Consider the following 26,255-nt stretch of genomic DNA (forward strand, 5'->3'; position numbering starts at 1 on the left):
GTAGATATCTTTAAATTAACGATCATTAATATTCGCGAGAAATAAAAACAGCGGAATGCTCGACGAAGGCGAGACTTCCAAGAAATCCGTTGAGAAATGATCTCTTTATTCCTCGTCGGCTCGTTATAGAAGTACACGTCGCCGGCTACGAAGTGTGGCGTTACAAATGTTGCTCAATTTTCTTGTAAGGCCGTCGAGAGTGCCGCCCGGTTTCGCCGGTAAGCGCCGATACCCGCCACTTACACGGCGCAGATTATCGCGCCCACCGAAAACGACGCGCGGCCCTCGTTTGGAGTATGATCGAGTGCCCGACGTGCCATGCGGTTCCATCGAGGTGCGGCGGGGCCCGACGCGATTTAGCGGAAGGTGGGCAAATTAATGACACCGGCTCGCAAAAGTCGATCCTGGGTTGGTCGCGACGAGGGGAGGGCAACCGGATCGGCGGCATGTTGGTTCAATTTCGAGGCTGCCGTATCGAGACGGCTCAAAAGGCGTACAATTAGCCCTCGTTTAGGGGCGTTTAGGGACCCGCTTATCGCTGCCATTACTGTTATTATCGACTTATTACGTGCCCGGGACCATCACCATCGGTCCCCGGAATTGCAAACAGCCTGCAACGTCGCGCGGATGCTTCGGGATGCAATCGGGCAATCGGGATAAGAGGGAGCTGTGACGCGCCGCAGACTCGGCTAGCGGCGGAAACAGGATCTTGATCTGATATTACGCAGCGTTATGTAGGAGACCAGTGCAGTGGGTAATTCAGTCGGTAGGACGTCGCCAAATGGCCGCGGGCAACGTGAAGAGTTTACGAGAGCAGGTGCGAGCTCTCGCGATTTGTTATTTATACGCTGCCTCCACACGGAATGTTACTAATTTAGCGCAACAGGTTGACACGGCAATTTGTGCGCGCAATATTATAGAGAGTTGGTGAATAATATTTAATTTGCACTTTGTTCGAAACGAGCCATATCGTTACGCCCTAACGTATACATGTCTCGTTCGAATATTTATCAAGGCTATTTCGACGATTGCGAGATTATCAGAATCAATTTAATCAAAAATGTTCTCCGGATAGACACGGTAAAAGGATATCCCTCTCAAGCTGAACGCGGCCGTGGCGGTGGAATTCATTTTCAATGGCGCGATAAAATAACGTGAATGCGCGTCGCCGTTTTGTGCCGCGCCTTCTGCTTTGGCGCGAGCATCTTAATCCACGCTAATGAACGACTCTCATTTATTCAAGAAACGTGTCTGTGGCCATACCCACGCTAATATATGACCACCTGGTGCATCTCGAGAAAAAGCTGCCACGTAGAGGATTCATTTAAAAAAACTTGCACGTCTTAAATTAATAAACGCGCCTTACGTTTATATAATTTTGTATACATTCGAACCGTAGAAAATTTGGGATAAACGTATTATGTACTGAGATATTTTTGCATTTAAAAAAGAGGTGAAAAAAGAGGAGAATCTTCGATATTTTATATATTCATATTATACCATGTAAAAGTCATTTTAGTCATAAAATATGGGCAAATTATGTAATGCACCTGTTGTTTTTTTTTACTCGTGCTGGTTTTAAAAGTTTAGAATTTTAATAGTATTCGATATATAACATTATATATAAGTGTTTTTGTTAGGATTTTATTATTACGCATGAAAAATTGAACAGGGTCAGTAGGAATTGAAGATGAATAATTATAAGAAGATTAATCTTTTTTTCGTAGGTGCCTCTTACCTTAACTAATCGAATGAATCATCAATAAGCATGCGTAAGTCAACGCGTTAACGTTTTCGAGTCAGGTCGGCAAGAAAATCGATTAGGAACTTCCATTAGGAATTTCTTATTAGTTTGATGTTTTTATTGGCGTTTCATATAACCGTGTCTGTGACGAATGTAATTTGTATTTACAATCCGAACTAATTTATCTATTCCCGTTATATATGGAACTTTTAAAAAATGTCAAATGTCAAATGTGTTTTCATCTATGGTGACTTATTACAAAATTTTTATTCGAGAAAAGCGTTGTTGAAACTCTGTAACACTCTAAAACTCTTTGAGAAACTTTCAGAATTTTATCAATTATATCGAAATTCCAAAAATATGTAAATTATACAAAAGTTACTCCTATAATCTATGGCTTATTAATTTATTATTCGTGATTCGTCGTTACCATTATAATAATTGTCATTGTTGACTGTCAATCTCTCTAGCAAGACGGTAAATACTAAATTACCTTAGAATTCTTAGAATTCGGCGTGATTTTACAAATGGGCGTCGATGGAAAAGCAAAATAAAATTATCAAACTCTCGCTGGACTATAAATGAGAATGCCGCCGTATTAACGTGCAGACCCGTGCTATTTCGTGCACATTATCATTCTTTTCAACGGTCGCCGTCTAATAACGCCTTGGACCATTCACGAAGTGTCTCCCTTGTCTCCGTAGCTATTATATCGTATCGCTAGAGATTTTACGAAAATCATCGTCTCTCCATGGCCCTTATATTTCTGCGTGCATAGGATTACAGCGCGGTATAATAGGGCAGATAGACACGCCATCGGCTTATTAACATAGTAATAGCGCGTTTAGACCGTCGGGACCGACGAATATAGCCGGTGAAGTCATCTCCGATCTACGATGGGATTTCGCGGCGAATACGCGCCGCGGAATACGGCGGTTGCAGTCGTTAGAACGATTTAGATGATTGCATCGATGAACCTCGACGCGCACGTAACGTGGCGTGACTATCGCACGCGACTAGGGCCTCGTACAATGCCAGACCCCTAATCGTTTCTTTCGAAAAAAGGAAGTAACGCTCGGGGACTCCGGAGCCCTTTCTATTATACAATAAAGAGGGCCTGAGATGGCGTGCGTCCTGATGCAAGCCACGCGACTAAAAATTGTATCAACGTTCTCGTGTCGGAGATGCCGTGGCTTTTATATAAGGCTTTTTATATCTTCCGCAGAGAAAATGGAAGACTACGTCTGATAAAAACAGCGAAATTTTAAAGAAATAAGATATATTAATGAAATTATTCAATATATATAATAAATATAGCGACAAATTATTACATGTATATCCTGAAAATAATTGGTTAAAAGCGTTTAAGTGATCTTCGATCTCATTAATTCGGTTGTTTTTGGAGATGAAAAGTTAAGGAAGATTTCCGTGCATCTTCGCGATCGAATTATTAAACTGTAAGCCACAGAGTATATTTTTCACGAGGGAGATAGAGAATCTTGCATTTCGACTAGAGTATAACAGACGAGAGTGTTACCGGTCCAAAATATAACGGACAATTTCTGAGAGGGATTATATCGTATGATGTACTGTGGAAAGTACCTCGAAGCTACGTCGAGGTCGTGGTTATGCGAGGCAGTTTCTTGGTTTATGTCCGTACTTGGTCGTATACCTGCATTTAAAGTCGCTTGAATATCGTCCGGGCCTGAATATCGTCAAGATTCGTCGGACCGTCGGTTGGTGCTCTTTACACCTCGTTGTTTCTCGCAAATTCATACGTGGCTCACCGCACTAAATCATCTGGCAGACAATCGCCGCGTTGTAAAGTTTGCCGAATGGCTCACAGTGAAGCGTTTCTATTTAAGAAATTGGCCGGAATGTTGACGCATAATATACTCGAAAATGAAAGGACGAACAAAAAGTGGAATTTTGAATATTTCTTATGGATGCGATTCGTTTTTACATTGCACAGTGAAGCGAACAGAGTTCGCAAGGCTCTTATTTTTTTCCGATGCAAAAATTAAAGACCAATCTCGTAGCAATCGTTCATTGAAATTTCCTCCTTGGGTATTTCGAATACTTTTATTAACGAGAGTATCGAAATTGCATGCATGTATAATATGTATATGTCAATTCGCGTGGAAATATTCAATTTTTGCATCGCATGTGGTAATTCAATTTTCGCAACGCCGGCGAGATATCGTGCAAGCTTGTTGCCGTGTGTAATTTCGAGATGTAACCACGCATTACGGAGCAATCGTCAAATTTCGTGCATTAAGGCAAACGCGTGATTATTACCGCGAGAGGTATCAAAATTGCATTCTCAATGTAATTGTAAATGAAATACCCAGAGGCAAGCGGAATCAGCAACATTTCACGTGTATCAAGAACGATCCACTTTGCATATCGAGTTGTTCGTTTTTTACGACATCAAATTTTCACTCCGTTCACTGTTAAAATTTCACCAAACTTATCTGTGAAGATTGGCGTTAAATAATTTTGAGAAAAAAGGCGCGATAAAATGAAGCGCCGACAACGTAACACTTTGCATCATGAATATATTAACGAGGCTATTACGACTGCGCTCATTTCGGCGACTAAATGAGTAGCTGCGATTTTCGAAAATGAAACTGCGTTGATATAAAAATTAATAAGTTTGGACGGGTCTCGCGCCATTTGCGTTCTTGATCTTGTCGCGAGATAAAAACCGCAACTCCAATCGTTGATTAAAGGCTTATATACTACGTCTTTCATCGCTACAATGTTCGCGGTATCGTTTTTATCACGGTTTCACGCTACGTTGCTCACAGAATTCGAGGAATAAATTCCCCCTGTCGAATAATATACATATACAGCGATGCAAAGAAAAAAATACTAAACGCTACGTTTGAAAAACTGAGAATTTGATCGAGAGAGAGAAAGAGAGCGAATGATTCTCTTACGATATGTCGTTGTATTATTGCAACGAGGGTACGAATTCGCGAACATTAAAGCAAATGAAGATCCGAAAATGATACTTAGGAACGACTGCATATTGCGAGGGCCTCGAAGTCATGAGATTTCCGAAGGGTGGCTCGTCGAATTTCGCTAACAAGGGTATCGAAATTGCACCGGGCCCGACTCGCGTCGATCCCAATGGCTTGTAAGTATCCAGAGGGCCGATATGCAAAAGGCGCCTTTCGCCGGTGCCGAAATCGTACGTTCATTTTCTCGTTGAACGAAAGACGAATCATGCTTCCGCCCTCTCTTCATTCTCGTTTGAGAGAGAGAGAGAGAGAAAGAGAACGGGCGGGCGCGCGCTGCAATCATCTTCGGCCGAGCCGAGTTGAGTTGAGTCGAACGGAGCTATCATTCGCACATTTGCAAACCAACTTGGCGAACGGTGTGAAAATTACAGGCGCGAGATGCTCTCTCGCTTGTCTTGTCCGTTGGGCACGGCCCTAGAAGAGACGGGAAGATTACGGGCACTAAACCTCGTGTGGCCCCCATCGAGCAGAACGCTGCGCTGTCTCGAGATCCAGATACCTATAGGTACAGGTGCGCGAGAGGGCACGGGTGTGAGATGCACGCCGCGTGTGTATACACCACTGTTAAAAGTGCGTTTCACGTTTCACTAGCGGGAGGTTCCCTGGTTAGCCTTCGTTAGACTTACTTACCTCGCTCGGAATTTGGATCTGACTGCTGTTTAGAAGAGGGTTGATCGTATCGCGTTCATGATTCGCGTGACGCCTCGCCGCACTGACGATTGCTGGTCATTGATTTATAAGCTGATACAGACTTTGTTTGGCCAGCTTGATGAAAATCGGAGGGATGGATTGACGGCGTAATTCCGGGGCAGATCTATCATGAATTGTTGGACGTCATGCTGAGCTATTGATTTGAGGCGATCTGAAACAATACGAAACATAACAAACTGAATGCTAGTAAAACATAAAAATGTAGGATAAATTCTAAATAGCTTTGTATTATTGTTAAGAAAATGTCATGGGCGTAATTTAAATGAGACGTGTTCAAGAAGAATTTTTAAATTCCTTCCAAGCTAGCAGTTCTGATCGATTTTCTGATTCTGATCGATCAACCTGCCGGTCCGGTCACGGGCACAAAAATTAACAAAGGCTCATCTCTCGTTGACTAATGAACCATCCTTCTCGAATCGTTGCTTGTCCTCTTCGCTTTTCACCTTGCGAGACGGGGCAGATTGAGTATCGAAGCGCCGAAACGTGGTTTCGAGGGTCCAGTGACGAAGCGAAGACAATTTGTCAGCGAGAACGCGTACCTTTCGAGGGTCCTCATGCTCCTTCATCAAAGTCTAGGTATATCGTATCCTGCGATCCTTGCGATCCTACGAAAATATACCGAGAATAATGGATCTCGATCAATGACTCCTCGCAGTTTCCCTACAGACTAATGATCGTATTCATTCTCGAGTACAACTTTCTTTTGAGGCAAAAAGAAAACAGCAGGTCTCTTAACGGTTTCCTTGTCCTTCTCCCCTGCTATTGCCAATCATGACCATCCTGGCAGGTACTATTATCCCTGATTACGCTCCTTTCATTTTTTTTGTAATGTACGAAATTTCTATTTCTTTTCGTGTTGCAAACAATGCGAAAAAACGATCAAACGAGACGTATTCTTAAGAAATCCCGCGAGATTTGCAAATAGAAAAGAACTTAATTATATTGAGGGTAAAATACGTGATATGGCATTTATATTTTTCTATATCCATAAGCAATTACAATCTTGAAAGCGCGAGAACGTTAAAGTAAATGAAACTTATACGAAGTTCAACACGAGGTAACTATTCTGTATACGATTGCTGAAACTGCAACATTCTAAAAATTTAACATTAAATCGTTTATTTGTGCGTCTTTCTCTGGAGAGAAATTATCGCGATTTTATTTAACGTCCGAATTTTGTAAATTTTGTGGGCGGACGCGAAGGACGATCGTGCGGTCGTAAACTCGCGACAAGCATTCACCTTTTTCTCCGTCGACACTTCTGGTGCGGAGAATAAAATCGTCGAAGCGTTTATCGCCATCCTCTCGTATTCCACGTGGCGTTTTCGCATTGCCGAGCTACCGTCAGGGTCCAGCAATGTTTAGCGCGAAATTTTACGCACCGATAACTGCGCGTTTCGAATTCATTAGAGCGCGCGAAATGAATTCACCGCGTTTGCAGTATATATTCTCGCTAGAGAGGAGCGTGAAAGAAAGAGAGAGAGAGAGAGAAGAGGCAGGGCGGGATTTCATCGTGCCAATTAAAGCAGCTCCCGCGTGATACCGCTTTTCCCTAAATCTGTCAATGATACGAATCGACAAGGACGAAAATCGGTAAATGGATCCCACGAGCGTAAGCTCTTGATTCTGCAGCCGCCCAATTGCATCGTTTCGATCAGTGACAGCTTGTTTTTTTGCGAATTCTGTTCTATAATAACAACACTTTGGTTGGGGTAAGGTTTCCTGAGAAGCAGGTGAATCGTAAAAGTAAAAATAATAAGGCGCGTCTATAAAATTCTTGTTGTACATTTGTCGCGCGCGTATCTCCTTCTTGTTTTAATCCATCTGAGTGCCTCACAATCACCTGTTTATTTTCTTCTTTTCGTTGCTGGCGCGACAACAGAAAAATTCTTAGAATCCTTCGAGTGTTTAATCAAGGGAAGAGATCAAAATTTATCCCAATAAACATTTCCAGTTTTGTTTCTCTAAGAATTACCGACAAACCATGACAGACCCGCCGTGCTCAGTGTTCTCAACATTACGTATTCCTTAGATCTTCATCGCGCTCGACTTAACGAGCCGGACAAAAAGTAGCGGAGCGTTTCTAGTGCGAGAAAGAGTCTAGGAGCTCTTCCTTTCGGAACCTGTTCCTAGTTCACGAAGTGCCTCGTTCCGGCTCCTTCGGGTCGAGCGAGAGAGGAGCGCGCGAGAGAGGGTTCCAGCTCGGTAACGCGAGACCGTAAAAATTCTTTTGTGCGGGGCCTCCGCGTCGTCGTGCGTGCACGCGTGTATGTTCTTATTGGGTTACAACCCCTTTCTCCGTACCGTACCAGGGTACGGAGGAGAGTCGTAAACCCGGTGTAAACGCTTCTAAACGGTCTCGCGGTTTTACGATGAACCTGGCTGCGCCGAGCCGGCGCGAATGTTTACTCGCACCGATGGAAATTTTTACCGCGTCTCGACGGTAACGAGAAACCTTCCGGCAACCGATTTTTCGACCTCGCACATGCCGCGGAAAGTGCACGCCGCGGCCGCGCATGCATTATGTATTCCGCGCCTCGTGGACGTATTTGCGCGCTCTGTTTTGCATTGCAGTTCACTTCGACATGTGTGACGCCGAGTTGGTTTTTGCGTAATTTTATCTCCTTCTCCCGCACGAGTCATTTCGAAATAGCCGGATTTAAAATATTTCGTGGTTGGAGTCGCGCATGGAATAAATTTGCAAGGAGAACGATTGAAAAATTCATCGGTTCTCATCGATCGATTCTTTAAATGTTGCTGTACGAGTTGCTACTGAATCTAATTTAAAGAAATATATACACGTACGTAAAAGAGAGCGGCTGAAAGATAAAGAAGCGTAAACGGTTTTTATCCCATTTTCTACGAAAATCCATTGGATCCCTTCGTCACGTACGAGCTCCACGCTCCTGCACATCGGGCTCCTCGTTTCCCCGAAACTCCTCTCCGTAACCAGTTTCTGGTTCGCTTCCATTAGGCTGCTTAGCACGTAAACATAGCCGCTGATCTCGTTTAGAGAGGCACGACGACAACGGCGCGGCGCGGCGCGGCGGTGGTGTGGCGGCGGTGTGTCGATCGTGCGAGCGAGACCCTTTCTTCCCCACCTCTGCTCGTACCATTGTCGGCAATTAGGCCGTCTGTTCGAAACATAATTAACGCTGGCGGCGTTAATCAGGCCGCGAAGGTGTCGAATGTGGCCCGTTCCAGTTCTTCAGTCGCTCTCGTGTGAGAGACAAGGATAGGGAAACGGAGGAAAAGAAAGTGAGCTCACGCGGATGTGCACGATCGTGGTCCTATCGACCATGCGAGAGGGAAAAGGTGCTTTTAGATCCGCGCCAAGAGAAGCCAATAATTGGCTCCCGGCTCTCGCGAGAATTCATTCCCTCCGCCCGCCGTGTTTCCTACCGTCGGATAAAACCTTAATTCCTTGGCGAAACAAGCGGCCGCATCGCGTCCTCCGGCACGAAACCCCATGTTCCAGCGAGATGGATCGCGAGATTTCGTGTATTGCGTGGCATTCGGTAACGAGCTAACGAGGGGTTATAACAGACGTTCCTTTACGCGCGGAAGAGTATTCGGCAGTTTTTCTGAACCCACTCGCCGCGCCCATGCGTGGCGATACACGCGATATGCGCTTGTTCATCGGCCTATGCTAACATCGCGTTCTGCAAATTTGTAGAAAGGGAAAAAGAAATGTCTTGACGCGTATCTCATTACTGTGCTTCGCCCGTCACGAGACATTACTTCCGCCGGGCGCTTGTGTTCACCTGCGTCTTTGTTTCAAAATAAAATGGCCCTTCGTGCTGTGCATCACAGTCGATTAAATAGCCTCTGATAAAGATCTTACGTCTTAACCATTTGGCATTTCACTTGGCATTTAATTCTGATGATGACCAGAGCGTGGACGATGTGTAGAGCGCACACGTCTACGAACATCTCCTCGAACATGCAACTTGACGGATCGCCCAAAAGAATCTATGATACAATAATAAACGATAATATAAAATATACACCTTGGCAATTTTGTATAAACGATCGTTAAATTTTCGTTAATATCAATTACGTTTAGCTCTATCGCACGTGAATATGCTTGAATATTATTCCATTCATAGAGATTGATTTAACGTTGCATTTTTTTCTCCCTCTATTTTCTTTCCCTTTACGACGCGACGTCCAAGCGACGAAAAACACGCATAAAGCTGTACGCGTAGCCGGCGATTCGTTTTACGAACGGGCGTGCGACCGCGTAAGAAATTCGCGGACTCATGCATATACAGGGGGGAGAGCAGAAGACCCGAGGGAACATTCTGCACGGTATCAATAGCCCGTAGAAAAACTGGTACAATCTTACACGCCGTGATCACCATGATCAGACCGACCCTTCCCTCGCTGACTACCCTTCCGTCGTCGTTCGCTCGCCATTCCGTTCGACATTGGGCATCACCTGGGCCTTTTTGCGCCCAGTCATTGTATTTGCGCGCGAGCGTGCTCGTAATATTAAGCCCGGTATCGCGTCGCGTCGCTCTGGACGTTGATCACCTGTACATGTTATACTAATATATACACTCATAATACACTGTTTAGATTCCCGAAAGGATATTGAAATGCTGTCCTTCATTTGCAGGTGCACATTCGTGTTCTTGTATTCTTGTTTAATAATTAGTCTAGTAGTCGATAAAAAAGCGGTGTCTTTAGTTGATATAATGGGCGCATGTGTACATAACGTATGCTCGTGCCTCCGCAGGAGGCACAGAGTTATTTATGCGCGTCCTTTCGAGTTAATGAGAAGTTATTTGTAAGTATTTCGGCGCGGGTCTTTCTAATTAATATCTACAATAAAATACAAAGCGAATGTGTATTAATACCTTTCAACAGGGTGGCGTGAAGAATGCGGTGTATTTGTGTAATTGAACGTGGTAGGAATCATGGGAATTTCCGGGGATGAGAATGCCTAGAAATTAGTAAGTTAGCGCCGGCACGGTGGAAATAACATGAAAAGGCTATTTGAAATACTAGAGAGAGACTATAGCGTCCTCGACGGAAAAGCCGCCGTCAAAGAGGATCGTAGGGATTTATCGAAATCCGAATCCGTAAGATTCAAGACTGCTGAGGGGGTAAGATACGATAGAGCGAGTTCTTTAAATCGTCTGAGGATCTTGTGTCGGCGGGAGTTCTCGTAGGATCAAACGATGCCTGGAGGGCACTAGAGAAAGGGAGCGGCTGTTTCGGATCTAGGCTTAGATAAGAGAAAGGCACTACTGTGCTACCATATAGTAGAGATAGGATATCGCCAGAGAAGCCGTTACCCTTTAATAGTTCTTTGTATCCGCTGCACGAAAGGATTAAAAATTTAATTTGATCTCAGCTATATTGTTTTATGGATCTCAATATATCATATTGTTTTATATACATTTTTATATTTTATATATTATCCGCTATTTTATATATTACCTCTTAAAAATCCAGAAATAATTCATGTTTTGATAATAAACGTTATTATTGGAGCACTTCTTTAGATTTTTACGTATGTTTATTTGAGATTATAGTATAAAAGATGATTATTTTTTACCAATACGATTTCTCACATATTTTTTTTATTATTTTCCAAAATTAATGTGTTTCCGTAACGTGCTTATACATAATACGATAATTAAGTGGGCAAAGTAGCTCGCGATATATTAAGAAAGAAAAGATGAAGCAAAACATCGAGGAAAGTAGAAAGATAAAAGAAAAAAGAGAAAGAGAGAAAGAGAGAGGGAGGAGAAGATGAGAGAGAGAAATTCCTCAAATACTGGAGTAACTGGACTGCTACCGAAATTGTGATAATGGACCAACATGAGATCCAATTAAGGCAGCGAGACGGGATCCTGACCTATCTGACAGGAGCGAGAGCCAAGAGTCCTTATTCTGAGAACGGAGCAGAAGATGTCAACCAAGCGGACGTGTCGTTAGATCGTTAAAATACCACCTCGTGACAGTATTGAAGAGCGCGGGTTCCTCCGTCGCCGAAATCTTGTCCGTGGAGGAGTTGAACGATTTCGCAGATTTTCGCTGATAAGACAATTACTTTTTCGACGTTTATCATTATTGGATATAATCACGAATATAATGTGTTTTTTGGGGAAAAGATATTTCCTTTATATCACATTTAATAAGAAAAAAAAAATATTTGACAAAACCTAAGATATAACTTGTAACCGAGAAAATGTATTTGATATTTACAAATCGCGCAAGTGCAGGCATCAAATATTTTTACTTTAAGCATGATTGATAAAATGGGTTTTATAATAATCCGCGTCGTGCGGTTTATTAGTCAGATTAAACGTGCGCCGATGACAGATGGCCGGATTGGTAAAGCACCGAGAGATCGAATGACCTCGGTGTATACCAGTAGCGTGGAATCCGATACAGCGGACGGGCAAAGTAGCCGAAGTCCGTGATAATTTGGCGTACGATGGGGAATTCTATACGTGTCCTTCGGTATTGAGCGCTCGTGCGAACGCCAGCTGACACGGTCGCCTAAGTCAAATGAGGCGCCTCGTACGACTGAGAGGAATCTCAATTTACTTGTTCACCGGAGATAGAGTTATCACACGTTGAATATTCATTCGTTTCGACACGTGGGATCGTTCAACCCGTTCGTGTAAAATATGCGTTCAACTCACCGAATTACGCGCTCGCGTTAACCGAAATTAAATCACGAAACGAGATTAAATAACGAAATTTTTACATTTCACATTAACTTGTGATTACCGCGTTGTTACTGTCGAGATCGTCAGAGATGCTTGGATCCTGTCAAATTGTACTCCGATAGTTAATTCCGACTGCCATGGTATCTGTAATAAATTGATGGTAATATAGAAGGTATGCCAGCGAAGACGGTCGTTTTCTTTCGTTTCTATCTGAAATATTCCGGGGGCACGACCTACGGTAGTTTAATTAAAGCGTCGCGTAAAGTTAATTTATGGGAAAAAGCAGCAGCCCATGAAAAAGCAACGGAAGCCAATTAGCCTAGAGCCACTTCATTCGGTCGCGGGGCCCCCTTATCGACTTCTCTCTTTTTTTGCTTTCTACTCTCTTCTCTCCTCTTGTATCGAGCCTCGTTTGTCTGCGGCCGAAACCGCCCTTTTCTTTGTCGTAGTCTCTCGTTATGATCTTTGGGAATGCTGTATGTGACGTGGGGGCCTGGCGATACAGCCGCGCCTCGTATACGAAATGGTTCTGATAATTAAGCGCTCTGATTACCTACGCCGGGGAATAGAACACAGTGTTGCGTGCGGAATGACTCTGTCGAAATAAGCCGGCGCGTTTGTGGCCCGGTCGACTCCCGTTCTGACGATCAGTCTCTCGTAACACTGATGTATGACTATAGGTGATTTGACGAGAGTACGAGAGTGAGCGCCTGCTTAGGTGCCGAGAAAAATGCACGCGATGATAATGGTCCCTCGCGAGCGGCCATGCCCATCTAATTATCCACGAGGAATAATTTAGACCGACGACGTCTCACAACTTCATCTCGCGCGGCGCCGCGGCCGGCGCGACTTCGAGCTTTATTATTAACTTCCGAAATTTTTATGGAGACTTTACAGGAGACTTACTTTCGGGAATAACGAACGCGCTCGACGTGTATCTCACGTCGGACGTGCGGAGGCAATTTCCGGCCCGAGGTACGAATTATGAACTTGTAAATATGCGCGGTTGAAACGAGGCGAAGCGCTGGCTCGTCGTTACTATCAGCGGCCCGCCGCTACCCACCGCTACCCGTTCTTTTTTCACGCTGAAATCTGGCAAAGGCCAATTTGTCGAGATCATATACAACCGCTCGTAAAATAGAGCACTCCTTCCACCCGGGAGTTGCCCGGAATACCAATGAGATGCAGGCCGCCGGACGCCGTCAGCAACTTCATGGGAACCGAGCAGCAGCAGGCTCCCGACACGACCGACGAACGATGTGCTAGAAGCACAGAGACGCGATTGACACACACACACACACACTCGCAAACTAGGCTCGGAGAATCGACAAGATCGGATCGCCATGTCGGTCTGGACTCTGCCGGCCGGTCCTTTATAAATCCAAAGCCGCAGCTGGCAATTTCAAGCCGCCTCCTCTCTGATGCGCTTCCTGTAGGCGGGAATGAGAGATGAACTGCGGAATCGTAATCGAATCGAATACCTGCATTGTTTCAGATATACCCCGTTGTTGCGCTGAGCTGTATGATAACCCTGTTTCAATCGGCTCTGTAGGTACTTTGAACCGTGATGTATTCCGATGAATCGCGATGTTATCCGTTTGGAGAGAGAACATAAGTTTAAGTCACATAGTAATAATGGAATATCGTAAGAGAGAGAGAATTAAGAACATTCTTTTAGTTACATTATATTTTTTGCTATATTATACTTTTGATAGAAAAAGAAAAATAAGAGTTTTAATTTATATATCTTAAAAATATTTTGCAATGCATATATAACTAAAACATCGAATTAAATTTCCCACGATTGTCTCGCGATGGAATCCGCCTCTTCAAATTCGCGTGATGTGCGGCATGCAACATAAATCGCCGCATAATAGAATAATTACTAGCTGCCCACGTGATGAACACGGCGAACATATAAAAATAGCGATGGATGATCTTCTGCCGCCGTGCGCCGTTGAGAACGCGACGATTACGCCGTCTCAATCATTTAAATTAGCTGTACCTAAGCATATATCGCATCATGCGATCGCCGTTCCGGCTGTAATTAGGCGTCGTGGACAAATCATGGCCGCTTTCGATTGCCTACTCGCGGTTCGAGCTTCATTTTCCCATGGTCCATCTGATTTACGATCGTGCTTTGGATTCTGGAAAATTATCGCGCAAAATGTGACCGCAGACGTCGCGCCGCAGAGACATCGAGGCGGCTCGAGAATAAAAATTGTCGCCGCTGTGCGTTACGCTCTCACATAAACAACTCACTCGACTACGCTGGAAAATCTCCGTGAATAGGTGTGCACGCCTGTGGGCTAAAGCGGATTAATAAATCTCGCGAAGTTGTTGTGACGCGTGCAAAACGCGGCCGCCAATTTCCGGGGCCAAGACATCGATACGTCACGTTATCGGCTATGAAATTTTTTTTCAACCACGCTGTCGGGCATAAACTATTCATCGCTGTTTAAGTCTGAAATTTTCATCGGTATGTGCGCCCTCCCTCCCATACGAATCGTTCTTTTTACTTTCTCAAACGGCAAAGTTGTAGGAGTGTCGATTCATAAATTTTCTAAAGTTATTGAGACACGCGTGAAATGCGATCGCAAACGACAATGATTAAAGGGTGGTTACGTTGTTAAAAAGCAGACATTTTACGAACAAGGCTAAGATAAATTATACATTTCAACGAGAAATATATGCCTTTGGCTAACAGCCATTCTCTCGTCATATATCTTTTTACTTATTCTGATAATTTTGGAATTTAATTTTATTGTGAACTTATCGTTTCAAATTTATATTTTGTTATAAATTTCTTCATTCTTTTTACATAAATTATAACAATGAAAATATATTATACATATAACAACGCAAGGAAAATGCGATAATAACAGGAAATAAATCTCTGTGTAATAATTGGTTACCCTATGTTTAATTATTTGTTTATCGCGAAACATTGGAGGTACATTTTTAAATAAAAAAATCACTTATTTAGCCTTATTTAATCCGTAAAATTTTGGCCTTGTAGAACTTGTTATCGGTATCATCTTTTAGACCCATATTTATTGTCGTTACATGAATTTTATATATAAAAAAAGAATCAGATGAAGTTTTGGGAATAAAGTTGTATATTTTGAGATACAGATAATTTAATTGATTTTGATTAGAGATCGATTGAGAATATACTCATTGTCAGCTAATTGTAAAAAAACGATTACTCCCCTCTATAAAATTTGACGCTTTTAAAGTCTAATATTATACGATTGTTGTGAAATGATTAAATTTCGCAAGCTAAAAAACACGAATAAAATATAAAATAATGATTCACTCACCCCGTGGTTGTTCCATGGTCATCCGATGCCTCTTAAGACTCTTTCTCTTCTCACGTTCTTTCGTGTTTAATATAACACTCGCGAAAATATCGTGCGACACTTTACACGGCACTCCCGACGTTAATCGCGATGTGCACTTCATTGCGACGATAGAATAACGTAAAAAAAGAACCTGTACAATCCGCCTGATATCCATGAATCTTACTAAATTAACAGAGCAGACGAAATCTTTAACGGCGGAGGATTTTTACGAATGAGATAGACGAACGAATGAGATAGACGTCGAATTTATGCTATCGTTTTTCATTACTGAGTAATCCGATCCGACTATTCCTCTACTCTCAATTCGAAAGTGATGAGCAAGTTACATTTAAACGAAAAATTTTGGTATCGTCAAAGAAATGTAAATTGTAATATTATCTGCCTGCCGAATTTTATCGCGCAAATAATAATGCGACGAGTTGTGTATATTATACATCTTGTAAACACCGCAAAAACAAACGTCGCATACCAGAAGATTTGCTATCATGAATATACAATAAGATAAATGTATGCGAAATATTTTATTCTATTTATCTATATAACACGTACGTTAATGATTCGATCCTTCGATTCATATATTACTCCACGTTATCAATTTTGAAGTGATAGATAAATTTAAGACAAAAATTCGAGGCGCGATATATTCGTGTCCAAGTATCATTAATTGCGGCGACAGTTACTGGCCGCAAATATCGCGAAATAATTTGGCCGCAAATAAAATCGTGCGATGTGTTTGCTTCGCTATGAACTACGAATGTGTATTTTTAGTCGTGCAGGTAATAATTATAAGATATGACGATATTTTCTTTAATACTTGTGTAATTAAAGCAAGAAGTACGGTAGTGATCGTTATGTCGAAAGATAAAACGTAAAACGACGTAAAACGTGAAGGGGGAAGTAGGCGGACTATACGTACACCGAACGCGCACCGTGCTACGTCACCCTACCCCCCTCTCCAACCCCACTACTCAGGGTTTCCGCGTCACCGCTCACCGCGACGGCGCGAGTGGCGCGACCCCATCGTGACTTAATTACTCAGCATTCCTGCGAACGACGAGACTCGAGCGGTTAGGGGCGCGAGCTGTTCCGCGTGTCGTCGCATTATTCTTCGTAATACTATAACGACGAATAGTAAGAAACACCAAATGCGATCGTTCCTCATGAATATTTATCAAGTACCGATCCGTGTGATTAAATCCCGCGATTAACAAGTCGTAAGCACATTGAGGATCTTCCCCGAGTGACATGTATTTCGCTCTTGTTCCCTAATTCACTCACGTTTGCATGTATAATGTGCATGTACAAATATGTTTCGATCCGAGTAAATCCTCGTGCATCACGCTTTTAAATCTTCGTCGATTTAAGTATAATTAACAACTTAAGAAAGCTGTGATATATCGAGCGTCCATAAATACGTGTGTTTCGTTGGATTTTTACATACAAGATAATATTTAATTTCGATTTCGAATAACCGCATTTTTGTTCACATTTTTGTTAGCCATTAACTTGACTAGCGTCGTATTATGAGACGCTTTAGTAAGAAGTTGCCGGGCGTCACTTTTGTCGTCGAAAACGAAACTTCGCGGATACAGAGCGAATTAGCTACAAGCCGGGTAAAACGTCGCGACGTATTTGATTAAGCCGATTCGTTATTTATACTCTCGATTCAACGTCTGACAATCATTGCAAAGTGGCAAAATCATTCGGCATTCGTAAATCATTGAAACGCGTGTTTCGCGAGATTCGCTCGATCGCAATCTATTTGTACGGACAAATAAACGGCAAAGTGATCATATTTTTGGATTTCGTGTTCCGCGAACGTTTATTTCCGATATCAACTCGCATATTTGTCCGCGTTATCAGACGAGCTAGTAATTACGCGGAAAACGCGAGCGTATACTATTTAACATTCGATGTATAGACAGTATAAAAAATTGTAGCTGCGAGCAACAGCCAACAGGTGTAGCATCGTCGCCGTCGTCGCGTCGATCGATAATCGCTCCTGCCGCGTGAACCGCGTGAAGTTGGTCGCGCGTCGCGCGATTTACGAAGTTTCTCCGTCATCTTGGATACCGTCCGTGTTGCGTTTGTGACACGTCGCGGATATCGAGTGGCTCGTAGTCTCGTAAATTATATCGCTCTTTTCGCGTTGTTCGTCGCAAAACGAAGCGGCGTCGTGTGTGTCCAACGCCGGGAGTGCCGTTTAAAGTGACGCGCGAGCATTAATAGGCTATCTAACTTAAGTGTTTCCGCGAGTGAAGGTTGTGTCGGTGTAACGAAGGAATCCGAGGGGAGGAGAAGGCCTGGGAGGCATCAGGCGACGGCGGAGCAACCGTGGGTGAGCTTATTTGTCACTTATACATATATCGGCTGCGTTCGAAAACTTCATTCGGGTGCATACCAGCGTCACATACACATTCTATCCTTGTTCAATTTTTAGTAAGTAACAAAGATAGAACGACGCGGTGTGCACCCGAGTAAAGTTTTCGAATGCAGTCATTATGTATTTATTTATACGCTATTATATTGTTTTATGTTATATTATGTTATCGATTAGTGTGCGCAAGTTGCGCGTACATCGTAATGTATCGTTACCAAAACGAATATCAAAACCAGTCAGCTCGCTACTGCAAGATATAAACTATTAAATAAGAATACACCGAATATTCTGATCCTCTTGCATCTCAAATTAATTTCAATAAGTAAGTTGTTATTGTATATTTCATACTTCGTTAGGAAACTCGTTACAATCGTCTATGTAAGATAACTCTTAATTTCCTTCGATTAAAAAAGAGCGTTTTAAAATAGATATTTTTATTTAAATCGTGATAAGCAGATTTTAACTATTAGATGCACGAATTATTTTTGTCTTTTAAAGACAATTTAATTGATTAATATACTAATATGTGATTATCTTGTCGATGCACAAGAATCGAAAACACACGGTTCAGATTATGCTTTGACATTCAGATTATATTTTTTTAAAGGTATTACCTGATCGCGATTTATTTTGTAGAATTTATTAATTCATCAATTTTTTAAATTTCAACTTTCAATGTTACACAGAATGTTTTATGTTTCCTTTCAACCAGTTGTTCAATCTGAGGTGATTAATTGCGCGTAGATTAATCTTAGGAAATCGATACGCCCTCGATTCTAAGTATTTTAATCATGATCAAATTGCTCAAATCGCGATTATATCTGGCTAGCGTGACTGCAATTTTATCAGTGTGACGTTTCGTATTTTTGCGGCAAGCATCGTGTGCCAATTGTTTCCTGCGTGTGGATTAATTGAACGATAAAGGAGCGAGCGAGCGAGTGTCGCCGAGCAGATAAAGTCGACGCGCATTCCTCGGTCACGCTGGCTGGCCAAACACAAAGGGAACAGACCTCGAAGCCCGAAGTCACGTTTGTCAGGATCGCGTGGGAGTCTGAGGCCGAATTGGTAGATGAACTGGAAAATTGCTTACACCCACGACGACCGGCGCAGCGGAATTGTCGTAAAATTATATAGGACGGGATGACAAATGCGTCTCGTTTAACTCTCTTCGTTTCTTAATCGTTTTTGTTAAAGATTTTCCTTCTTGAGCTATGACTTACCCAATACGCCCCCGTTCTAAATTTTATCGTTAGGCAATTACGGTTAAGTTTGTTTCAAATATCAGAATATATATCGCATGAAAGAAGTATAATACATTATTTGCGAGTATATAGTTGTGCATTATAAAAGTCTCTACTCTCTTGCATTTACATCTTTTAACGATTAGGGATTGTAAATTGTAAATAAAATTAATGAAAAAAATCGAGCTTATTTAAATAAAAATTAGAAAAACACGTAGCGAATTAATTCTCACTAGCATTGAAATCGCTGGACCTGAGGCGCCTTAATCTTTGCAACCCAATATACACGGTGTCATGATTCACGGCGCATGCAACGAGTAACCCGATCGTTCGCGTTATCTCGATGGTAATTAGCGCGGGATATAATCGAAACCGATTAAATGAAGCCAATAAACCGGTGCCGTCGCTCTAGACTCTAGACAGCATCTGGTGATATGTAATAATATGAAAGGCGTATGCGTGTGCACGTGGGACTTTCATTAATGCTTTTAGAATGTAATCTCTCGATGGGATTAAGGTGGCGAGCTTGCAAGTGGCTTTGCGAAAGACCAATATAATTCCACGACACCCGTTAAGCATGGGATATAATTTCCAGGTTAGCTCGCGCTAGAAATTGCCGCTCGCGCTCGCGGCACGTGAATCGGCAATTAAACGGCCGGTTTGTTGTCGCGTTTCACATAAATCCGTGCCCCAGGCGACGCTATCTTCGAAACGACGTTAATCACGACGTTTCGTCGCTAATATATGCCATACGAATAGACATACGCATGCAAAGTCCCGCGGGCTATCGGCGTCGCGAGCGAAGCGAAGAATTCGATGGACCTAATTTATCGGTCTCGAAGAGAAAATAGAATACGCGAGATTATCGAAGCTGCACGCCTCGGGTGTAAATTGAGGCCGTTTTTATCGCTCTTAAAGACGCAAGCAATTATTACACGTCAATTACGCGAACGAAAAGCCGATGTTTTTTTTTTTAAATTCAGCAAGCTCGAATTTATCTGACAAAATTTATCACGTTGCTCGAAAATGTTTGTAACGTTGAAATTAGTTTTTTTTTTTAATTTTACGCATTACAAAGATATCTCAACTCGTCTTTATATAAAAGAGAATTTGCAGTTTTTATAATTTATTATTAACATTAAATAAGCTTCAACATATTCGATTTTGATGTTTTCTTGTTGGAGGAAACTGGTCTATATACCTATCCTGCGAAATTAATGTTTGCATTACAAATCTTTGCATTTTAGTGATGCTGTCAGACTAAATGCGATATCCTCGCGAAAAATCCCGCGCGTTCTGCGATCGCCCGCGGCGTGGTTAACGATGCGCAACATGATGTCATCGACGTCTCGCTAGCGTACACCCGGATTTAATGTCAGATTCCAGAAAGTGTGCGCAAATCTCGGAGCGTTTTTCATGTCGCGCATCGTACGCGTTTCGCATACCGTGCCCACGCACGTGAGTCAATGCTTTGCAACGGAATATGACGCCAAAGGGCACACTAGGGATCTAGGTGACTCGTACCTGAGTCACGTCGTGAATGCGCTCGTTTAATAAAAAAGCTCATTTTTCCGCTATACGATTGTGAAATCGCAAAGCAATTGCGACGAATCAGTATCAGTTAGAACTGAAAATGTACAACTGTTTTTTTTGTGAAATTTTTATACTTATAAAGTAACTGGCTTTGCCAGATTATAACGAAGTTTATCGCCACGGCTTTCCCTGCATAGAGAGTCCATTTTCCCCATAAAGATATGCAAGCGACGTACTTAGTTAATTATTGCCAACAAAGAAGTCGCAAATTGCTTTCGAGTGCGTAACCGTGCGCGCGATTGCATGGCCCGGGCTATTATTACCATACGGTTATCGCCTCTGGTCATTAGCCCGCGAGAGACCGGAGAACGAGGCTCATTAATAATTATCTGCCGTACCCTTGGACTCGCCTGGCTAGCCAAGCTTATCTCTCAGATTTTCGAGGGAAGCCACGAGAGGCGGATTAATATTGCGCAGGTAGCGCGTTTCGTGAGAATCTTAATGAATCGGGCTGCACCATCTGGGCACCACGCCTATAAATTAGTCTCTGTGCCTGTAACTCTTAATAACGCTGCACTGTGCCGTACTAATCGTTAGGTATCGTTACAAATTACAGTAATAATAATAGGAGACATTTCGCGGGGCATCAATTAAAGTGTCCTTATCTCGGTGCAGATTCTAGATATAACACCGGAGAGTGCGTTTACTGTGACGTATATTAATTTCGAAACCGGATTCTCATTGACGTAAAATGAGTCAGAGCAACGTAAGCGACAGTAGTGGACAGCCATTCACATTCATTCTCATTCAGGTGAACGCGTCATATTCGACCTTAGTCGCCGTTCTTGGAATCAACATCGTACGATCGTGCAAATCATTTCCCACGTTACTTAGAGCAAGGCCCACGTACAATATTCGGTACGTCACCTTGCCATCATCTCACCGTCGTGAGATATTTCATTCAATCTGCCAAATTAAACAGGGAAACAAGCATCACCTTTATTTATTTGGCTTTCAAAGAAATATTACGCTCACCGCGAACCGTGCGATTCTCTCGATGGCGCACCTCGCGATAATTCATGTTACCGCAGCAGCAAAGTTCACGCGTGAGTTGCTCACGACCGCAGACACGACTGTCGTCCAGAATTGGATTAAGCGCGATGATAAGCGGCGAACCGCAGTAGCTACCGTTAAATGGAAGTTCCCGTTCCCTTGAACTTTACATTCAACGGCGTTACGTTTCCTATCATATCCTCAAACTATCTCGCGACTATCTTGAGAAAATACATCCTCATTCTAATCCGCCGCGTTTATCTTCGTGCTGCTATTACTATATCTTTTATCTTAATCTTCCTTGCGTCTCGTGTTCTACTATTACTATTTACGATCAAAGCCAAACTATCACTTTTAAATCTAACAGTACAGATGCAATCAATGCCGTTTTCAAAGAAGTGGTTAGTAGAATATCTTTGTCACGTTTACACGGTATTCAGTATAAGGATTAAAAAAACTCGATTCAACGTCGAAAAGAAGCATTTTTCAAGGTGGATCCCGTTTTTACTCTCTACCACACTTTCCCGTTATCGGCCAGTGTCGCGCATTCCCCGCGTATTATTTCACGTTTCTTGCAATGCAAAGGACAATTGGCTTCTTGCAGTCGTTCCCCAACGGTGTTTCTAATCGCCGTGAAAAACGCCGCAGGTGCAGCCGCGCTCGCGCGTGCATGCGTTGCCGCCTCTACCTTTGGAGCGGGAATCTTACGCAGCTTCTTCTTCTTCCTCTCCACACATTCGCGTTTCTTAATCGCCCAGAAGTATCCGCCGCGTTCGCGGGGCAAAGGTGCGCCGTCTACGCAGCATCATGTTTTTACAGATCCCCTCGCTCGAGGCGTTTCCACGATCCTGAGAGAGATTCTTATTCTCCACTTCTTCTATCGCTCGCATGTACGATTGCATCGATCCGGGTGATTGAGATAATCACGAGATTCGCTTCCTCGTCAATAACGCAACACAGATCGCACAGAGATTGTAAGAGATGTTGCTTCATAGATTCGTCGGACGGTTGGGTGTTATGTATTTTACTAGTCTCGTAAATTTAGCCAAGTTGTATATTTCCTATAAGTAAATGCGTCTCTATATTCCGTATCGTCGGCGGAGTTATCACGACGCCTCGCGATAATGATCGCGCTCAAGCCGAAGTGTTTCTCTGATAAGACCACCTGCACACGCCTGGGTTCTTTTCAGATAAAAATCTCTCGCGCTTCACGTAGCCCGCCCATTGGTGGTCGCGTATATATGTTCAACGCTCGGCTCGAGCTTATAGGAGCTTATTTATAAACAGTACCAGCCACCACAATGGTTATTGTTTCAGCGCGGTATGCGAACGGCGTTGTGCGCGCCGCCTATTTATGACACATTATGCGAAAGCGCACCCGATAGCGTGAGTATTGCATTTCGTGCCATTGTGAGATGGCAACAATGATACATCCTGGACCATATGCCCTGGCATCAGTGCATAAATCATGATTCGCGCGGCGGATCGAACGCACGCGTTCTCGCGAGCTCGATGTCGCTTCGCAATTCGTTTTTTATCTGCAGAGTTTAATCGAAACAAGCGTTGTTTGTCCTTGCGGCAGGTGCAAAAATTTCATTTCGACATAAGAGGATCTGTTATTCTTTTACGAAATGTGTAGAAATTTATCTTCTTTTGCACAGTAATGTTCAATTCACGCAATACATTTTCCGATGGCACAGAAATCGCGATATGTTCTCAGATATCAGTATTAATTAGGCGTGTCGTTACGTTGTGAAAAAAAGCGGCGAGGCACGTCGGAATTTCTGGTGCACGAAATAATATTTCCGCAACGCGAGAGAGTTACGCGGCGGCGAATTCGTAAAAGGGAGAAGAGGGAGAAAGAGTATCCAGCTCGGTATGCAAATTGGGCTTCGGTTCGATATAGTTGACCGTTGTGTATGGTTCGAAGGGACCGAGCGGGATCTACATTCGCCATATATCCTCGTAATTAAGTCGGTCCCTCTTATTAAGCACCGTACATTCGCTAGTTATACAGAATCGCTGATTAAAGGACGAAACCCGTGGCGACGATAGTCCGTTAAGGGCGTATTATAACGAAGAGCTTTATTTCCTAAACGTCGGGACGCATAGGGATTTAGAAGGTGTAATTGGCAGGGTGTAGCCGCCGCGCCGCGCGCCGGTGCATTATAAAAGTCTCAGTGGGCGTCCATGGAAGTACGATTATAAAACAGCCGTGTTCATGTGCAGCAATGTTTTTAATGCCTTAATCTAACACCGTGATCAGCAATGTTTATCGCGACGGAGATTACAAGCGAAGGCATCGCCCCAATTTACTTATACTTTTAACGATACTTTTCTCATGTCTTCGGTTTAATTCCCTTTCATAAGGAGTTAGTGAGCTATATTTTTACGAGTTTAATGATATGATTTCGGGTTTTTTTTTAATTGTTCAAGTGTGAGCCGCTGATATCAAGTCACAGATAAAAAAAATTGCGATTTGAATAAGTCCGAATATTTTTCCGAACACCCGCGAGAGTGTCATTCGCCGGAACCTTGGTTCTCATTCTCCCACTCTTCAGTGGCGCGCGGCGAGTTCCAGTCGCTCGCGACAGCACCGCCGCGCCGCATTCCAGCCACGCGCCTTGCCTAGGAACACTGGCGTAACTATCGAACTTAACGAGGCGATTTGTCAAGACCCTCTTAGGTATCTCTCCCGATAAGAAAATTCTTTTCCCTTTTCTGAATAACAATTACGAACTAATTGACAGCAAAGTGCTGGCGGTGATCGAAAGTATTCAGTCAAACGCTTGTCGATGGGCTGGTACGTTTATAATGACAGATGTCTTCGTAATTTTACATTTGCTGAATAGGTTTCGTTGGACGGATGAACAAATTTAATTTTCAATGGATATCTATGACTTCTAAATTAACAAAGAGAGACTGTTGATTGCTTAAAATTTTTGAAATGGTTCAGTTTATTAATTTTACTGTGCGCCACGTCGAAACTTATAAGTTTTATGATATAAATTGCTTTTAGAGGAGCATTAAAAATCTCTTGTAGAAAGCTGCAATAACTGATGTTCTAAACACTATAAACTTGAAACAAATCTATTTAGATAAAGATTTGAATAGATTATAATTATCGCTTTCACTTTGCCCGAAATACTTTTGCCAATTTCGCTATCCCTTTATCACTTCAAATTATAATTAACAAATAAATATTTCTGAATTTCAGGTATCATCGATTTCATCCGGACTCTCATCGAGAAAATCTCGAGTACCCACGCCACTGGAGGTCTGCTAGGTACAGCAAGAGCAGCACGAGCCGGGCCTGCGGAGTCGCGGTCGAGCGGAGGCGGTGGGAGCCGTCCTCTCCATCGTGGCGAGGAGCGAAGGAGAAGCAAAAAGGGGACGGACGTCGAAAAGGTAAGAGTCGGCCTGTAGTAGGGGCGAGTGGTGAGAGGTGGTAGGCAGCGATAGATCGAGAGAGAAACTCGCTGCCCGATCGAGTATGAGAGAGACGAAAAACGCGACACAATCACGTCCTGCACGCGCCGAGCCCCGAGCCACTTTCAGACTCTGTTACACGAGGCATCGGTTCGCTCGCCGTAGATTTCCGGACGTGTCGAATTCGTCCGCTAGGCTCGCGACTTCCATCCAGCGTCGAACTTGTCGAGTAAAGGCGGGATCGCTTTTTCAATTATGGCAAATATCTGGCTCGCGCTCATTATATTCTAATTTTCCGGGAGGTTTAATTTTGAAATTAAGCGGCATTCGTTGAAATATGATGTATTTTTGACATTTGGAACGTTACTGCTGCGATACGAGCATTACGATATTGAATTTTAACTTGGGACGGTTTTTAAACTTGTTACTTTAATTATTATCACCGAATTGCGAAATTGAGAATATCTTAATGACAGAAAAGATTCTGATTCGTCTCGTGTAACATCGTGCCGGCCAGGCCGGCCGCCGCCGCAGGCGTATAGTGGCGTCTGACCCATGCGCTTCTAGTGCTGCAGGCAGCTCCGAAGTGTGGGAACTCCTCACCTCGGAGCCTCCCGACGACCTTTGCCGCAACCTGCAACCGCATATCTGCCTGCACTCAGCATAGATATCCCTCCGATGTGCCTTTTTTTCATGCCAGTTTCGCCGGGCCGAATGGAGTCTTCATGGTAACGGGTTCAAGGTAGACCATTAACTGTGACGTAGTCCGCATCGTTTCACTGGTTCGCTAAGAGAACAGCACCGAGTCTGATTACGCGCCTCAGGCGGTTGCCGAAGCCAACGTTACCACTCGCGAGCGCGAGCATTTATCTCGTTCCATATGTGCTTTTCATCTCGATATCGCGATGTCTCGCGTATCCGTGATGGTATCCTTCGGGCGTCTTTTGTACGCGCCTCGTAACACGCCTTGATGTTATCGTTTATATCGTTGTAATTAGGCGGAATTTCTTCCTACGGCCTGATAGACAGTTTGATGTTTGACTTGACTTATTCGTTGTAATGCGGCTCTTATTATATTGCGTTA

The 26,255-nt window shown here is 43.2% G+C and overlaps 1 protein-coding gene and 1 long non-coding RNA gene across 5 annotated transcripts in view; one reads left to right on the top strand and one right to left on the bottom strand.

Moving 5' to 3' along the window:
• Positions 1 to 25,107, bottom strand: part of LOC139812788 (uncharacterized) — a 66,659-nt gene extending 41,552 nt beyond the window's left edge. For both annotated transcript variants that reach the window (XR_011731939.1, XR_011731938.1), the window contains exons 1-2: positions 25,010 to 25,107; positions 5,401 to 5,632 (exon numbers count right to left, since the gene is read on the bottom strand). This is a non-coding gene — a long non-coding RNA (uncharacterized lncRNA). The remainder of the gene's footprint in view (positions 1 to 5,400; positions 5,633 to 25,009) is intronic.
• The window catches only part of LOC139812786 (uncharacterized), a 207,963-nt gene continuing 199,160 nt past the window's right edge, over positions 17,453 to 26,255 (top strand). Inside the window, exons 1-2 of one of the 3 annotated variants that reach the window (XR_011731932.1) lie at positions 17,453 to 17,873; positions 24,960 to 25,150. The gene's annotated coding sequence lies outside the window, so the exon portion shown is untranslated. Of the gene's footprint in view, positions 17,874 to 24,959; positions 25,151 to 26,255 lie in introns of those variants that run through there. The other 2 variants (XR_011731933.1, XM_071777880.1) reach the window with 2 other exon arrangements.

The sequence above is a fragment of the Temnothorax longispinosus genome, chromosome 5 (assembly GCF_030848805.1).
Source record: "Temnothorax longispinosus isolate EJ_2023e chromosome 5, Tlon_JGU_v1, whole genome shotgun sequence".
Classification (NCBI taxonomy): Eukaryota; Metazoa; Arthropoda; class Insecta; order Hymenoptera; family Formicidae; genus Temnothorax; species Temnothorax longispinosus.